The sequence below is a fragment of the Bos taurus genome, chromosome 6 (genome assembly GCF_002263795.3).
Source record: "Bos taurus isolate L1 Dominette 01449 registration number 42190680 breed Hereford chromosome 6, ARS-UCD2.0, whole genome shotgun sequence".
In the NCBI taxonomy this organism is placed as follows: Eukaryota; Metazoa; Chordata; class Mammalia; order Artiodactyla; family Bovidae; genus Bos; species Bos taurus.
In genome coordinates this window covers 37,760,696-37,780,044 of record NC_037333.1, presented here as the reverse complement: position 1 = coordinate 37,780,044, position 19,349 = coordinate 37,760,696, and the positions used below count along the sequence as shown (strand labels likewise).

General features: G+C 38.5%; 1 long non-coding RNA gene across 2 annotated transcripts; it reads right to left on the bottom strand.

The window, feature by feature from the left end:
• Window positions 1-337: 337 nt before the first annotated feature.
• Window positions 338-16,135, bottom strand: LOC132345490 (uncharacterized). Of its 2 annotated transcripts, none has more exons than XR_009494846.1 (4): window positions 15,476-16,135; window positions 6,903-7,058; window positions 1,230-1,402; window positions 338-464 (listed from the first exon to the last, which is right to left on the bottom strand). It is a non-coding gene; the product is annotated as an uncharacterized lncRNA (long non-coding RNA). The 2 variants fall into 2 exon arrangements; XR_009494845.1 differs by having other exon boundaries at window positions 6,903-7,055.
• Window positions 16,136-19,349: the final 3,214 nt, after the last annotated feature.

The window sequence follows — 19,349 nt, the reverse complement described above, 5'->3', positions numbered from 1 at the left end:
GAAGTGATGGGACTGGATGCCATGATCTTGGTTTTTTGAATGTTGAGTTTTAAGTCAGCTTTTTCACTCTCCTCTTTCACCCTCATCAAGAGGCTCTTTAGTTCCTCTTCACTTTCTGCTATTCGAGTGGTGCCATCTGCATATCTGAGGTTGATATTTCTCCTGGTAAACTTGATGCCAGTTTGTGATTCATCCAGCCTGGCATTTCACATGACATACTGTGCATAGAAGTTAAATAAGCAGGGTGACAATACACAGTTATTATATTACAGAAGAGGACAAATATATATTTACTTATCCAAGGATTACAAACAGGAAGTCATTGCATAAAATCAACTAAACACTTGAAATATTTCTCTTTATTCTGGGGTAAATACTTCTTAAATCCCTAGTCTGCTCTCCTCCTTCTTTGCTCTTCTGTTGCGAGGAGGGGAAGAAAACCTTTCTGAGCTTAAATTTCTCATCTGTAATAGGCAAAGAGACACAGTAATTATTAATTCCAACACTAGGATAAGTGATAAATACAAAGAAAAAGGAAAGATGCTTGGTGGTCAGCGATGTTTTCCCTGATGATATGACTTTTAACGAAGTTGTGAAAGAAATGCTGACTGGTTGCAGAGGAGGTGTGGGAGAAGCAGGAAACAGCTTGGTACCCACCCACCCACAGGCTAAGAGAACCTAGGCAGGTCTAGTACTCTCCTGGAAAGAACAGGCTGGAGAGGCAGAAGGGGCTGGATTACGCAGGGGCTCATAGACTGTGTTAAGGATTTGAAACTTTATCCCAACGTCAATGGGAGGTCTGCATATACTACCAGAGGAATTTTCCCGAGGCATGGCTGATCCTGTCCCTCTTCTGAGTAGGCACTTCCTGTGATTATACCCTCAGAACAAATTCCAAACCCCTTATCCATGTGGTCAAGTTCCTTCATGATCAGGAACTGATCTATACTTTCAGACGTTTCGCCCAATCTTCTCCACATGTCTCTTATGCTAGTCAAATGTAGACGTTCTGGGGCCTCAGACACTACCCCACAAAGTCTTTCTTTGGTTCTTAACCATTTCCCCTGCATGAGATACCCTCCTATCTCTTTCTGTTCTTCTGCCTCTGGCAAGGACTTGCTCTTATTTTGTTACCTTGTTCTAAGTCCACCATCTCCAAGAAGCCTTCCAAAATCCTCCCAAACAAATAAGGTCTCTTAGAGCTCCAAACTTGCCCACAACCCCAGTACCTCTCCTGGTATGCTTATGAAGCACTGCCTCCTGTTCTAGTTATTTGGATATTTTTCTTCTCTCCTGCGCTGGATTCATAAGCAATCTGGGCGTATGGGCCATGCCCCAATCATCTCTGTGTTCCATATGCCTCATCCATAGCAGAGGTGAATGAATGTTAAATGAAGGCACACTAAATAAAAGCAAAAAAGTAAACTTATTGCTAAGTCCAAAGTACTGCACTTTAGCTCTTAATATGATAGTCATTACCATTATCTCTATAAAAGTAAAATAGCAATTGAGGAATCATTCTTTATTTACAGCTAATTTTCAAAATATAATGTATCTAATAAGAGTTCCACATATTTTTGCTATCACACAAAATATCACTTACAATATGTTAGGGATCTATCAAGCCCTTCTACAAACTAAGAAATTTTCTCTGGAAAACAGAGGGTGTTTTCAACAGTTCTTGGTGAGTTATTTAAGGAAATCTAAAGTACAAACAATCAAAGTTAAATCACATAAAATCTACCCATAAGCATTTGTTTTTCTCCCTGCAGTTGAGATATCTAATCAGTTACCATTAGTTTTTTTTTCTTTCTTTTTTGAACTTTCAGAGAGGTTAATCTTTCAAATCTTAATGTGTACACGCATTAAAGGCTTATCTCTGGTTAAAACAAATCATTTCTTTTTCTTGGTTTCATGTATTGTTTGGAACAGAGAGGACTTAAGTAATTACCTAATTTGAGCCACATTTTATGAGACTCTAGCCTTTCCAGAGACTTCAGCATCAACAGCATGTGGACATTTTTACTGGGGGAAAGACCCTGCAGGTCTTTTGTGAAGATAAAACATTCTCTGTTTAATTACTTGTAAGTGGCATGTAGGATCTTTTTTAAGATAAAGAATAAGCTTAAAATTCTAGCCAAAAAAAAAAGTATCTTATTAAGTCTGAAGGTATATGCAGAATTTGGTAAAATAACAGTACCAAAGAAATCCAAGTTTATACAGGGACAATATAGTGACACAGGGTGTTCCCCTGTCTTCATGCCTGTGATGAGTCCTCCCAATCAGGCAAGAGTAGAGTTGCTTATAAGAAATTAAGGATCAGGAAGGGGGGCAGTGTATGATACAGCACAGAGTGGGAGGGGGTGAGCAGAAAAAAATAATGTGCCCATAGCACTGACAAAAGTTATCAACCTGATCCTCAAGTCTTAACGCCAGCCAACCCATCATGTTCAACACCACCAACGACATACATGCCAAGGATAAAGTGCCAAAAAGCCAATTGTTTAATTATTTGGTGGAAGCAGGAGAAACTTATTTTAATTAAATTATATGAAGAAATGTATTTACCACCACAGCCAAAGCAGCCATCGCCAGGGAGAAATGGAGCTGAGGCAGGAAACATTTCTCATTTTTGTGTAATTCTTGTTCTCTTTCCACCTTTTAAACTTGTTTGGAAGGTAAAAATTGGGAAACTTCTAAGGATGTATATTTAAGGGTTTGAAATTTAGATAATAACATAGGACTCTGATCCCAATAAACGGCATTAAGTGTGCCTTTTTAGTTTTAGAATTTTGAAGTCTCTAGACTTTAAGTCATCACTATTATATATGAATCTGAGAAGACAGATCATGATAAACATACACATATATGTATACACAATTAAACACACACAGCTTATTGTCTATCTTGACAAGAGGGGAAATATTATATTTTGCTTATTTATTCAACATGTTTGCCCCTTTTTAGGTTAGTACCTCTGGCAGCTCCGCAACTGCTGCCCCTTTATCCAACCCTGCTTCTACCCCCTGCTGACCTTCCCACTCAAGATAGCAGAGCTTCTTCTGTAGGGCTATGTCCTCTGGGGTCAGGCTTGGTGATGCATCAGCATTGTATGGGTTCTTCAGACAGTGGCCAGTCAAGCACATTGGGGGAGTGGTCAAACTGACCACACCAACAAGTGATGGGGTGACCTCAACCCTGAAGATGTTGTGCAGGGAAAGCTTGCATTCTGACTAGTCAGAAAGGTCTTGGCTTGAATCACAAATATCCCATGCTGTGTGTGCAATCCTGAGAAAGTACATGATCACTCAGAGCCTCAGATGTTGATAAGCCAACTAACCAAACCTAGCCCTAGCCCTAATCACAGGAAGGGATGTAGCTGGGTTTTGCCTTGAGATAGCAAATGTGTCCATGGGTCTGATCTGGAGTTCTGGCACCTGTGCTATTGGTAAATAGCAAATCGAACTCCATAAACAATCTTTTTCTGGATGACGATTTTGCTTTCACATTATTTTCTCTAGTCTCTTTTCATTTTAGCCTTAACAACTGGCATGTCAACATACATAAAACAGTTAAAAACGTAATGGTTTCAGAAAAGTTTGCTTCCCCACCCGGTGAAATAAGTATGTCATGAAATTGTGGGGGATTAAGTGAAATGACATGTAATTCTCCTAAATGCTGCATGATGTGTCCCAAGTTCTGAAGATGACTTAAATAAAAACAAAAAAAAACATGGTTAAAGATAATATAAGGGCAAAATAATATAGTAAAGACATCATTTAAAAAGATCACTATTTGCATACATAAGCAACAGTATTTTCTATTTCATTTATTTATTCAAGAAATCTTTGTTGATTTCTTGCTATGACCACATATGCACAAGGCAGTTTGGCTGCCAAGATAAACAGGACATGAAGTTTACCTTCTGGAGAAGAAGACATGGAAAGCAATGATTATAATGCATATATAATGACCAATCAGTCATGGAGATAGATTCAGAGTGCTGTACCACACAGAATAAAAGGTCTCAGCTGGAGGGAGTGGAGTGAGGAGCAATTTCCATCAAGAGGAAACATCTGGGTGAAGACTTGAACCATGGGTAGAACAAAATAAGAAAGTGTACTTGACAAGCACTGCTTGTAACTGCTTTGTATTGATAATTAAAAGAAAGCAGAATGATTTCATGAACTTCATCTAAAAATCAGCATCGCAACTTTATAGTCCAACACAGTCTATATTCAAACATATTTTAACAATAGTAATAATTAAAATTTTATTGAACTTTTATTATGTATTTAGCACCATATAATGCCTCATATGTATCGCCTCACCTTACCCTCACATTAATACTATGAAGTAAGCAATATTGCTATTTTCATTCTATAGATGGGAAAGCAAAGTTGTAAAGAGGCTATGTAATCTCCTAAAATCATGCAACTAATTAGTAGAACCAGGATTCAAACCTCATCTGACAGCAAAATGCAGTCTCTCCTATGAACAAATGTACACATAAAAATATACAGAGATGACATGTGTGTTTTTAAAGCATTCCATTGCAGCTGAAGAGTTGTTTTTCAAAACCCTGAACATAGGTGCTTAAAAGCAGCCTGTAGATTATTCTCGGGCAGAACATATTTGATATTGATCAAATTATTAATTTAAGGTATTACTGTTAGAATCCTCTCTGGTTTCATCCCAGGCTTTTCCTTAACTACCCAACACCGGAATACAACTGGCTCCAGCATTCCGGACAGACCTGCAGAGGTTATAGAAAGGCTAAAATGTAGGAGCATCAACTTACTTCCTTAATTACTGAACAAAGTACAAGTGGTCACTGTGGGAAAATAAAATGCCTCCCTTTATTAACTAGACAAATACAATAGAAAAGTTATGGTTTCTAAGCAGTGTTTATCTTGCAGTAACTCCTGAGCAAATTTATTCCTACTAGATTGGAATGGATAATTGCACTTGAGGTAAGATGATAATATTAAAAAAAGACAAATTAAAAATACTAGTAATTAAATATTGCCTATAAAATGGAGCTAAGGCAAATTAGACATGGTAAACAATAAAAGGAACTAATACTAAGTTGTCCAACTACAGCAGAGATTTTCCTTTGTGTGATTCTCAGTTGTAGAATGTATTGTTTTCGTTTAACAAGCTTGGTCTACATGACCAGCATTACTATAATTTTACCTTCTCTACGTGTGCATTATTAAACACAAGGCCCTGACTGATCATTGTCTTAACTTTGTTTATATCCTACTTATTGTTTCTTGGCAATTTCACCAATTGGGAGTTGTGGTTAGGGGTATGACAAAGGATTACTTCAGCTATAGCCAATTTTTATGAGACCCCTTTTATTGTGCATATCCCATCACCACTCATATACATGCACTCCATGTTTGAGAAATCACAAAAACGGAAGAGATAATTAATTTAGAGCTTTCAAATGGAATAATTCCAGTTAAGAGCAATCTTTCTTCTGTTTTCTCTTTCAATTCTTGTTGACATTTATGTTCCATACTAAAATTTAGAGGCAGATGCATGTGACATCACAAAGCCAGTCTGTTTTTGTTCTTTCTCATGCATGCTTCTTGCAGTTCGGAGGATGCAAGTAGAATCAACAGCAATCAAAAATTAACCCACTCTGGCCCACAGACATTTGCACTGCAGAGGTTAAGCATAGTTCAAATGCCTGTTTTCATGTAGATGTTAGCCATACAAAAGCCACATTTTAAATACTTACATTAAATATGTTTTTTAATATAGGAAAGGAAGCACTTCAGTAGGTCCTTGATCTAGATATATAATGAGATTTCAGAAAGCAGAAATAATAATGCTACTGAGGGATAAGAAAAATGAATCTAGTTGTGAATACATGATTATATGTATAAACCCACATGCATACATGCACACATATACATACTCAGATGCTTTGGGAGGTGTTATTATTTTTGATAAGCTTGTATCTGTGCACTTCCTTTTCCTTCAAAGACATAACAGAAATCTCTGCTCTTTTTCTTAAAAGGAGTAAAGGCCATTTAACCAATCTGCTAGAGAATCTCTTGCTAATGAACAAGAATCAGGCAGAATGTTAAAATAGTACATATTTGCTTTCAGTACATTTTAGCCCCAAATGGATTAAACAGTGGTGTCAGCAAGTGAAGGAAAGATAAGGGACAGGCTAAGAATACATCATGTGGAAAAAATTGCATTAGACCAAGGGAACAATATTCCTCAAATACTGCTGAGGCTGAGATATTAAGAAATAAAATTTAAACAAGGAAAGGGAAAAGATGAGCCTAGGTCTTTCTGAAATACCACTCTGGCATTGTCAAATTTAAATGTGCTTTTAAATATGAGAAATATAGGAGTGTATCTACTGAAAAGACATATGTGTGTGTATATATATATACACACACATATATATATTACATACATATAATTGATATCCACGGGGCCCTTTTTTCAGGAAAGATAAAAAGTGTGTTTGTACAAGAGAAAATAATTATATCCTCAGTCTTCTACAGGTTAAATTATATTCATGTAGTGTCCATCAAGCAGAATAGCAGAGGTACATTATGAGAGAATTGCTGGAATTAACCTTCCTTTGCTCCTTTGGTTTTTAAGAGGCCAAGATCAAAGACCAGGTCCCATCAAATCCATTAAAATAAAAACAGAAGTTGTTGGGGGCTGGGGAGGAACTCCAAGGAAAATTACCTCTTCCTTTGTAGTACAAAGCACTGCTGCAAAGAACTTCACTTTATTTAGATCTTTTTTAATACATTACCTGTAATTCAAGTGAGAAGCACAGTGGTTTGATTTGTGGGAGGAAATTCTATATGGAGGAAAATAAAAAGGAAAGAACTAGAGTTTTAAATAAGCTTTTCTGAGCTTACCGATAAACCTGCTCATTGTACACGCACCACTTCCAAATGTGGGACCAACTTGAGACCCGGTTGTCTTTGCTGAGACCTATCGTTGTGCTTATTTATTCCTGTGCATTATCCTGTAATGGCCCCACAGAGATGATCTTCTTTCAGCACCATCTGCTACTAGGAAAAACAAGAACATACACTACACCTGTTACAAGCTTCCCTGCATTCAAAGTCTTTTCTCTAGGCAAAATGATAAATTATGTAAGCAATAAACGGGAATCACCAACTGATAGGGAGAGAAAGGTCCTGATTCTGGCACATTTTAATCAAGTTCCTAACTGGGAAAGTAAATCATTTGGCCCCCTAAAATAATCTATAGGGTATGTTAGTGCTTAACACAAAAAATGTAGCTGGTTGATTATCCAAAGACTGCCTTGGACTTTGTGTTATGCTCATGTAATTCCTTCCAGAAATAGTGTCTGGCATCAATATTTGTGATCAACAGACTAAGAAATCACAAAACTTGCTTGACATCAGCATTTGTAAAATATATCTAAATTAATGCAAAGAATATTTATTGAGTCCCTAGTGGGCTCTAGCCACTGAGGAAGACCACCAAGGCAGAAAGCACATGCTCTCTGTCACACTCGGCTTCCCAGCCCTTGAGTCATCCAGCCCTTTGTATTCATCAGTTTCTCCCTGCTGAGGATAACCCAGAGGCAATGCTGACTTCAAGCCAACTTTCTAAGAGCTCCTCAGAGACAAATTTTTTCTAAACACCCCCGTAGGCTACTCCTGCACATGTAGCTTCACAAAAACTACACTGATGAAAAACTTCCTGTTCTAGGAAAAAACAATTATCTCATATTAAACATGCTCTGATTTTTTTAAGCTCACTGTTTTACCACAGGCTATTCTCTTTACTTATATATGCATTACACAAAGGTATTTACTGACATCAATTACTGCTTCAATATAATATTACATGTTTATAAAAAATACAAAAGACTTTAATATTTCATATTAGAAGCAACTAAAATTTTTTTTTGTATTTTTTTTAATTTTATTTTATTTTTAAACTTTACATAATTGTATTAGTTTTGCCAAATATCAAAATGAATCCGCCACAGGCATACATGTGTTCCCCATCCTGAACCCTCCTCCCTCCTCCCTCCCCACACCATCCCTCTGGGTCGTCCCAGTGCACCAGCCCCAAGCATCCAGTATCGCGCATCGAACCTGGACTGGCAACTCGTTTCTTACATGATATTCTACATGTTTCAATGTCACTCTCCCAAATCTTCCCACCCTCTCCCTCTCCCACAGAGTCCATAAGACTGTTCTATACATCAGTGTCTCTTTTGCTGTCTCGTACACCAGGTTATTGTTACCATCTTTCTAAATTCCATATATATGCGTTAGTATACTGTATTTCTGTTTTTCCTTCTGGCTTACTTCACTCTGTATAATAGGCTCCAGTTTCATCCACCTCATTAGAACTGATTCAAATGTATTCTTTTTAATGGCTGAGTAATACTCCATTGTGTATATGTACCACAGCTTTCTTATCCATTCATCTGCTGATGGACATCTAGGTTGCTTCCATGTCCTGGATATTATAAACAGTGCTGCGATGAACATTGGGGTACACGTGTCTCTTTCCCTTCTGGTTTCCTCAGTGTGTATGCCCAGCAGTGGGATTGCTGGATCATAAGGCAGTTCTATTTCCAGTTTTTTAAGGAATCTCCACACTGTTCTCCATAGTGGCTGTACTAGTTTGCATTCCCACCAACAGTGTAAAAGGGTTCTCTTTTCTCCACACCCTCTCCAGCACTTATTATTTGTAGACTTTTGGATCGCAGCCATTCTGACTGGTGTGAAATGGTATCTCATAGTGGTTTTGATTTGCATTTCTCTGATAATGAGTGATGTTGAGCATCTTTTCATGTGTTTGTTAGCCATCTGTATGTCTTCTTTGGAGAAATGTCTATTTAGTTCTTTGGCCCATTTTTTGATTGGGTCATTTATTTTTCTGGAGTTGAGCTGTAGGAGTTGCTTGTATATTTTTGAGATTAGTTGTTTGTCAGTTGCTTCATTTGCTATTATTTTCTCCCATTCTGAAGGCTGTCTTTTCACCTTGCTAATAGTTTCCTTTGATGTGCAGAAGCTTTTAAGGTTAATTAGGTCCCATTTGTTTATTTTTGCTTTTATTTCCAATATTCTGGGAGGTGGGTCATAGAGGATCCTGCTGTGATGTATGTCAGAGATTGTTTTGCCTATGTTCTCCTCTAGGAGTTTTATAGTTTCTGGTCTTACGTTTAGATCTTTAATCCATTTTGAGTTTATTTTTGTGTATGGTGTTAGAAAGTGGTCTAGTTTCATTCTTTTACACGTGGTTGACCAGATTTCCCAGCACCACTTGTTAAAGAGATTGTCTTTAATCCATTGTATATTCTTGCTTCCTTTGTCAAAGATAAGGTGTCCATATGTGCGTGGATTTATCTCTGGGCTTTCTATTTTATTCCATTGATCTATATATCTGTCTTTGTGCCAGTACCATACTGTCTTGATAACTGTGGCTTTGTAGTAGAGCCTGAAGTCAGGTAGGTTGATTCCTCCAGTTCCATTCTTCTTTCTCAAGATCGCTTTGGCTATTCGAGGTTTTTTGTTTTTCCATACAAATTGTGAAATTATTTGTTCCAGCTCTGTGAAGAATACTGTTGGTAGCTTGATAGGGATTGCGTTGAATCTATAGATTGCTTTGGGTAGTATACTCATTTTCACTATATTGATTCTTCCAATCCATGAACATGGTATATTTCTCCATCTATTAGTGTCCTCTTTGATTTCTTTCACCAGTGTTTTATAGTTTTTTATATATAGGTCTTTAGTTTCTTTAGGTAGATATATTCCTAAGTATTTTATTCTTTCCGTTGCAATGGTGAATGGAATTGTTTCCTTAATTTCTCTCTCTGTTTTCTCATTATTAGTGTATAGGAATGCAAGGGATTTCTGTGTGTTGATTTTATATCCTGCAACATTACTATAGTCATTGATTATTTCTAGTAATTTTCTGGTGGAGTCTTTAGGGTTTTCTATGTAGAGGATCATGTCATCTGCAAACAGTGAGAGTTTTACTTCTTCTTTTCCAATTTGGATTCCTTTTATTTCTTTTTCTGCTCTGATTGCTGTGGCCAAAACTTCCAAAACTATGTTGAATAGTAATGGTGAAAGTGGGCACCCTTGTCTTGTTCCTGACTTTAGAGGAAATGCTTTCAATTTTTCACCATTGAGGATAATGTTTGCTGTGGGTTTGTCATATATAGCTTTTATTATGTTGAGGTATGTTCCTTCTATTCCTGCTTTCTGGAGAGTTTTTATCATAAATGGATGTTGAATTTTGTCAAAGGCTTTCTCTGCATCTATTGAGATAATCATATGGTTTTTATTTTTCAATTTGTTAATGTGGTGTATTACATTGATTGATTTGCGGATATTGAAGAATCCTTGCATCCCTTGGATAAAGCCCACTTGATCATGGTGTATGATCTTTTTAATGTGTTGTTGGATTCTGATTGCTAGAATTTTGTTAAGGATTTTTGCATCTATGTTCATCAGTGATATTGGCCTGTAGTTTTCTTTTTTTGTGGCATCTTTGTCAGGTTTTGGTATTAGGGTGATGGTGGCCTCATAGAATGAGTTTGGAAGTTTACCTTCCTCTGCAATTTTTTGGAAGAGTTTGAGCAGGATAGGTGTCAGCTCTTCTCTAAATTTTTGGTAGAATTCAGCTGTGAAGCCATCTGGACCGGGGCTTTTGTTTGCTGGAAGATTTTTGATTACAGTTTCAATTTCCATGCTTGTGATGGGTCTGTTAAGATTTTCTATTTCTTCCTGATCTAGTTTTGGAAAGTTGTACTTTTCTAAGAATTTGTCCATTTCTTCCACGTTGTCCATTTTATTGGCATATAATTGTTGATAGTAGTCTCTTATGATCCTTTGTATTTCTGTGTTGTCTGTTGTGATCTCTCCATTTTCGTTTCTAATTTTGTTGATTTGATTTTTCTCCCTTTGTTTCTTGATGAGTCTGGCTAATGGTTTGTCAATTTTATTTATCCTTTCAAAGAACCAGCTTTTGGTTTTGTTGATTTTTGCTATGGTCTCTTTTGTTTCTTTTGCATTTATTTCTGCTCTAATTTTTAAGATTTCTTTCCTTCTACTAACCCTGGGGTTCTTCATTTCTTCCTTTTCTAGTTGCTTTAGGTGTAGAGTTAGGTTATTTATTTGACTTTTTTCTTGTTTCTTGAGGTGTGCCTGTATTGCTATGAACTTTCCCCTTAGGACTGCTTTTACCGTGTCCCACAGGTTTTGGGTTGTTGTGTTTTCATTTTCATTTGTTTCTATGCAAATTAAAATTTTTTTAAAATCTACTATTCCAGGCACTGTTAGAGACCTCTCATAGGGTTCCTCAAGGGTCCCCAATCTTACTGAGGCAACATCAATCACCTGAAGAAGTTAGATAATAACTGTAATCTCAGATCATATGTTACTGACCGTGAATGCTACCTGAATAGAAACAAAGTCGAAAGCAAAGTGGGCTGGACTAATCAGGGCAGGCAGAAAAGATGGGATTTGACCTGGGCTTTAGAAAGGACAAGATCTCAAAAGAAGAGAGAAAAAGGAAAGACAGTAGAGAGAAAGGTGATCTCAGCTACTGGGGACAATGGCATAGATAAATCAGTAAAGATCTAACAGCAGGGATTAGAAAACTCACCCACCCTAGAGAGTTTGGGTCAGCAATTCTACGAGTGCATGTATGGGTACACATATAGGTACTCTTATGTATTATAACTTATGGTATGTCTGACCTTATGTATATGCATTACATGTGCGATTGAGAGACAAAGAAAAAGACACTGTTGATTCATTCATAATGTTGTAGCCACGTGTTCCGGGAAACAAACTCACTCAGAAGGACAATGCAGATACTGCAGTGCAGTTTATTACACCGGCGGGCCCAAGGCAGAGTCTCCTCTTAGCCAAGGACCCCGACCAGCATTTGTGAAAATCTTTTATACCCCATGTGTACATGTCCAAACCCACCACCCCAAATTCCTTGAGACTTACATAAACCAAGGAAAATACAATCCCAATAAGCCCATCATTCACGTGCTATGTGCTCATGTGCTCAAACAGTCAATTAGCCAATAATCAATAAACCTGAGGTTACACTCTGATAGATACAGAAAATTTTATGGCCTGTCTGGAGGAAGGGGTGATTAGTGTATGTTTCTCTTAGGCGATGAGTAACCTAGATATGATCTTCAAGGTTCCCCTGTCTGGAGGGGGTCTTATCCTTCTGTTGCTGTTTTCATAGGCACTAAACACAGAGTTCAGAGTCCATTGGAAAGGTGTCCGAGCATGATCAGCATGAACAGGCCTAAGATGGAGTCCAGGCCCTTATGAATTCCTTCTTCAATAACACACCCTTATGGAATTGCTTAATGGAATAATACCATATCAAATAGTCACACCATGCTTATATACATTATAGAGAAATACCACTAAAACTTATCCCATAATTAGAATTATATCTTAGAAAATGCTTATCATTTATCACCCTTTTGAGTAGATGGCCTTAGGAACAAATGAATATCTTGTCTATTAATTAAATGTGTTAATCTTCCACATTCTTATTTTAATAGGAGAACTTTGGAGAGGAGACTGTAGAATGCCCCCATATACTGATAAATCTAAATTAATTGCCACCTCACAGAAAGCAGATCCAGGCATAGCTAAGGACAGCCCAATAAAGATATTTGCAGAAACCACAGCAGCAGTCAGAAAGTGTACAAATTAGACTACGTTAAGAAGTGAACAGATAATATGAAAAATGCCATAAAACTGTAACATAAGCCAATGGGACATTCACACTTTTATGTATAATGCATTCAGCTATGTCACTGTATCCAAGGACAGATATTTTTGGAGGTATGGAAATGCAAAGGTCCAGAGAAGGGCAACAAGATTATTGAAGGCCTGAGAATGTGGCAGGAATATCCTCACAGTATGAGATGACATTGGCTTTGCCCATAAGACAGGGACAAAACTACATACTCCAGACCTCACAAATTCACACTAATGATGAAGAGATACCAGGACAAAGACTGAAATTATCCCAGAGGGAAACCTGACATAGAAAAACCAGATGCATGTGCTGTACACATACATTTGCGTCAGTCCAATTTTATTTCTCTACTCACTATGGATCCCAGAGCCTTTGAAACCCTCAGTAGAGGTCCCAAAATGTCTGCTCTAGAAGAAAAATGGAAAGGTCATAGGGAAGTCAAAACAAAAAAATGTTAAGGCCATGCTCATGAATTTGCTTTCTGGCGTTTCCTGATTGAAAAAGGAAAAGGTACAAATAACCCAAAGCCTGTTTTAACTGAGCTAATGCTCAACATCTTAAAAGCACAGGGTAATGAAAAAGACTCTGGACCCACATGGCTGATCATTTGGACCTGATCATTTTCCTGCCATTTTTACCCTCTGCTGAGCACCGAGAGCCTCGGGCTCTCCCTACCTGGGTGACATCAGCTGGGCTGGCTGAGCTCTGCTCCACTCAACTGTCTGAGAAGGATTTCTCCAGTGAGAACCAGAGTTTCACTGACCTGGATAGAAACTCACCACCTTTCATGTTCCCCTTTCTCCTGAGGGGCCTGCTAGGAAGACTGAAACAAATGCTGGGACTGGATGAAGAGAGTTTCAGGGACTGGCCTTAACTCAACTTTTCACCAGCTTGCCTGTGCCTCTTCTAATCTCGTTTGGCCTTTTATTCTTATGTTAATATTTGTGAAAACAGACATTGAGACTCTACTATGTGCAGACATTTTATATAAGCACCAAAATGATAATAAGATATTATCTTATTTTATTATTGAGGACCAAAGACATTATAGACAGCCCACAGTAATAAATGTGGAAGTACAAAAACCGAACTTAAACACTATCCAGTTGAACTCAAAGCTCTTTCTACTATACAATGTTGCCTCTGAGCATAGGCCATGCTTACAGGGTTTGTCAGCCAACAATTACAGTACCTGAACTAGTTCGGATCTCACACAGAGGACACTTCTGATAGGATAATTTGAAAAAGATTTATTTAACAAAGTGGCTTGTTTACAAAGGGTGGGTGTATGGTAACCACAAAGAACAATGCAGAACCTGGAGCTCATCATGGCAACTGAGCTATTAGCACCCCTACGCCCCAGAAGACCAGGAGAGGGTATAACCACCAGAATCTTCAGAAGGAGGAAGTCATGTAAGGTTAGCTCTGGGGTTAATTCCCTCATGAGGAAGATATCCAGCATTGCACTGGTTTAAAAAATGTTGGGGCGGGGGGCGGTGAGGGGAAAGGGACAAAATCATAAAAGACATTCCTCACCTTCTTCCTGGTTTTCCTAAAACCATCCAACTCATCAAGATCACTGGATATGCTGGTTTCCAAGCTCACTGAAGAGCAATACAGTTGTCCATAGAACACAGGATCTATTCAATTTAGCAAGTGTTTTTATGGCATATTAAGGATGGACTTCAGTCCAAGACCACCATGATCTACATTACGACCAGGTTACAACAACACGGGATAAAGCAATAAACAGTAAAGGAAGAAATGCACAGCGAGTGTAGATGCTGCCCAATAATTGCTCCTATTTACATTCATGCTCAGCCTCCACTCCATGGTGGGTGGTCCAGCCCAGGAAATCACAGTGTGAGTATACATGAAAATGATGATCCTAAGCAAGGAAGAAAATAGCCCTGGGGCTGACACTCGGAAATGTCAAGATAGATTCAAATTGTTAACCTTTTTACTTGTGCATTTTAAAGAAAGTGCTTTTGTTAGGCCATTAAATGCTATCTACCTGCCTCCCTGAAAATACATTCTAAAAATTCATTATGTCTCCACTAAAAAAGCTTCTTCTATTGTGATCCCAAGTTTGCAGCCCTTTTCCAAGTGCCTCTTGATCCTCCCTTTTAGGAATGACAAAGACAGCATAGTTGGCCATCTTTTGCATCTTATCTTATTCTTTTGTTTGATTCTCCATGCACCAAGAATTCCATCAAATGCCTACCAGACAACAACAATCACACTGAGCTTTAAAAAATTCTTATATTACACCTTGATTTATATTTACAACCCTGGTGGCTTGTAAAGACAGTAAAGAAACTGCCTTCAATGAGGGGAGACCCAGGTTCGATCCCTGGGTTGGGAAGATCCCCTAGAGAAGGGAATGGCTACCCAGTCCAGTATTCTTGCCTGGAGAATTCCATGGCCTATGGAGCCTGGTGGGCTACAGTCCATGGGGGTCACAAAAAGTTGGACAGAATTGAGTGACTACCACTTTCACTTTCTATATTTATAACAAACCTTATGAAGTCAGTCTAGAGAATATTAGCACCCCCCCTTTTACAGATAGGGCCCTCAAAAGAGTCAACTTCTTATCTAGAGTGACATGGCATACAACAGCCCACTGTGGACTCCAAAGCTCTATGCGACCCACTGGCCCTCCATTTCTAGCCCATCTCACACCACTCACCTCTCACTGAGCTTCAGTCACAAAGGCCTTCCTTCTGCTCCTCAAACACATGAATTCCTTCTGTCCAGCTGTTCCATTTTCCTAGGACATTCTTCTTCATATCTTCATGCGGCTGACTCCTTGCCTCTTGGGGCTCAATCCAAAGGCCACCTCCTCAGAGAAGCCTCTACAGTCACACAGTCCAAAGAGGCTTCATTTGATCCATCATAATTACATCATTTGGCTTGTGTTCCTTCACAGCACTCATCATTATCTGATATTATCTTCTGCATTTACTTTTTTCTTGTTTATGTTTTCTCTTGTCCCCTAGAATAAAACCTCCATAAAGAGGAGACCCTTCTCTATCTAGCTTACCCCTATATTCCAGTACCAAGAGAATATACTCAGTACAACCTCTAATTGCATATTTGAGTTATTTTAAAAATATACCCGTTTACCTGAAGCTCTGTGGGAGAAGAAACAATGTCTATTTTGTTAACTATTAACACTATGCAACACAGATTATAGATGTAGCAAATGTTTTGTGGAAGGAAGGATGGAAGGAAGGGAAAGAGGGAATGAATGGAGAGTGAAGTGAAATAAAAGTAGCTAAGTCATGTTCGACTCTTTGTGACATCATGGACTGTAGCCCACCAGGCTCTACTGTCCATGGAATTTCCAGGCAAGAATACTGGAGTTTGCCATTCCCTTCTCCAGGGGATCTTCACATCCCAAGGATGGAACCTGGGTCTCCCACATTCAGGCAGATTCTTTACCATCTGAGCCACCAGGGAATCATATGAATGGAGGGAGGAGCTTCATGTCATTTGCCTTAATATGAGCCAGGCACTCTGCTAAGCCATTTGTATCTTGTCTCACTTGGGCCTCAATTACCTAAAAGTAGGTGTGTTGTCTCTAGTTATGCAAATGAAAAAAACTGAGGCAAGGAGAGATCACATAATATGAACAGTTCTGACAAAATGCATATGTAGAATGTGTCATACTCCAGGTCATGCCCTTTCCAACCACATCACACTAGATCTGAGCACACTTAAAACTTTGTATTCCCAAGTAGAAAAAGAGAGGAGAGGAAGCTACAAGAATATGATTTTGGTTCAATATAATAAAGAATCTTCTTTTGGTAGGAGCTATTCTGGGCTAGAAGAAGCTGCCTCAGGGGGAAAAAAAAAAATAGGCCACCAGGACTAGTGGTAAGCTGGTGGGGATCCCAACCTATATAAGGAAGACTTGTCAAATGGGAAGATGGGCAGATCAGAAATTGGTTTTGGTTACATATGAAGGGAACAAGCAAATATTATACATAAACAAACTGGGGGTAATAGATATCCCATGTTTTTCACCATCAGAAAAAGGAGTTACAAATGTGAAAAGTGGTAAAGCTGGAAGGAATCCCATGGTTCCAGCACACATGGCACATGGATCTTTCAAAATACCATTCTCCACTAAAAGGAACAAGTTCTTTGTACTATTCTTGTCATATTTCTGGAAGTGTAGAATATTTCTAACTAAAGAGTAAAGAAAAAAGGTAACAAGTTTCATTCCTAGTGGGTATGCAAGCATGGGGGTAGTCAAGTGTCTCTCAAACTTTAAATTGCATACAGATCATCTGGGGATCTTGCTAAAATGCAGATTCTGATTCAAGAGGTCTGAAGTCTGAGATTCTGAATTTCTAACTAGCTCCCATGTAGAGTTGATGCTCTGATCCACAGATCAAACTCTAAATATCAAGAGGCAAAACAATCACATGATTATTAATAATAACTAATTGCCATTTAATATTGTCAGGCATTGTAATAGGTGTTGAATGTATATAATCTCTAGTACTTATCCACAAATGGAAGGCAAAAGAAATGCAAATTATTTTCCCAAGCCAGGGAAATTATAGTAGAAGTATGCACTGGGCATTGGTGTTAGAGAGATTTTGGTTATAATTACAAATAACTAATCATTCAGCATATAGCCCTGACAAGTTATTTAATCTTTCTGTGCTTCATTTTTCTCCTATTGGATTTCTATGAGAAATAAATATGATAATGCGGGGCCTAAAGTATATAGCAACTGTTACCAAGTGGAGCTAAAGGCTGTGTCCTTCCCACCACGTTGTACAACAAATACTGATTCCAGTAGATAATCCTTGAGATTCCTCCCTTCCAACTAGGAGGTTCTGTCATCATAGAATGAAATTGTTTTTGGTAGGATTTACATCCAAAGGGAGAGACCCAAAGAAAAATTATGTACCTAGATGGATCGAGGACAAGAAAAAGACATTTTAGATGAAAGAAAGAGCATCAGCCAAGACACACTGCCCAGAATCAGGTGGACAGGTGATTTGGGTGGTGACAAGACCAGCCTGGTCAGAGCAAAAAGATCATGTAGCCTAAAAGGAGTTGCTAGAGTGTTTCAAAAGCAAGTCTGGGGAGTTCTGCTTGCTTTCTTCCGTAGGTGGCCCAGACAGACTTGTTGCAAGACAAATCTCTGCTTATTGAACAAATCCTCTTAAACTGTCTGAACATCAACAGTCTGCAGCTTTGAAATCCAGATTACAAACTGCAGCACTCATTGGGCATATCTTTGATGACTGAATTAATCAGCAAGCACAGTTTCCTTGTACAAACAATACGGTGTTGCTAACTTAAGGACACATCACAAACCAGGAAAAGGCCGGTTGATTAAACATACCTGGCCCATTTAAGTTGCTCAGCTCCTGGTGTCTTCACAGGTTTTAATTACCCTCTTTGCCAATTCACAATGGAATCCTTTCTCTTTAGAGGCATCCACATTTATTTGTGCACCCCTCAGAACGGAATGACTTATTATCTGCTCTGATGGATATGTACATCCCTTATTTACTACTCTTTGGGTAAAACACTTCCCATCCTACTTCTATCTGTTCAAGATAATTTAATTTCCACATGCCACTTTTTCACTTTGGACAATCTTACTATAACATACTCAGATTTACATCTCTGTATCTACAGTCTTTCATGAACTCCTCCCCACCTGCTCTCCTTGTATGTAAATTGGCTGGATGTGGAGAGAAAAATCACTCTGGTTCATCCTTTAGTGAATATATCCCAAGAACACTTGCTCCTAGACTATTTCTGTTTGCCAACCAGCAGCCAGCCAGCAACCCACCCACCCACCTGATGGTTGAGGAAAGATGACAGAAGGGAGAGGAAAAGAAACTGTGGAGGGAAGAGAGAGAATCTTATGACCAATATCCTGGCCCTATTCCAACCTGGATAATTAGTCTGCCTCTATTTTGAACACTTTTTCCATTTGCAGCATGTATGTGCATGTATGCACATGCGTATGTATTGGGGGAAAGGGTATGTTGAGTAGGGGAGGGGAACTCCATGAAAATTTTTTTCTCTGTTTCTTCTCAGCCTTGGTTCATTAGAAATAACCTGAAAATTAAAAACATAATCCTGGGGAGAGAAGTAAATGTCTCAGTATTCTACCTCAAAAGGGCTCAGAGATAGATAACCATACAGAATTTCTAAAGGTCTCAGGAAGCTTTTGAAAACTCAGAAAGCAGCCTTTAAGAGCACAGGAAAGGGGCATTAAAATAAACAACCCCTTTGATAGGGAACAATGCAAGAAGGCAAAGAAGCAGCCTTGTCCCCTATTGAAGGCTTCTGACTGAGTCATCCATGCTTTGTCCTTGGCCTGTCCCTGATCTGTTCGTCAAAAAAAACCATCTCTCCAGGTGACATCCGGGGCACAGATGGGACTTGGGAGGATGGAAACATGAATTCTTGTAGCACAGCCAGCTCCCTCTCCCAGACAGATTGGGCTTTAGCCATTTGATAAAGATTGAAGATACCATTTGAGAAGAAGGGGAGAATTAAGTCTAAGACACAAGTAAGCATTT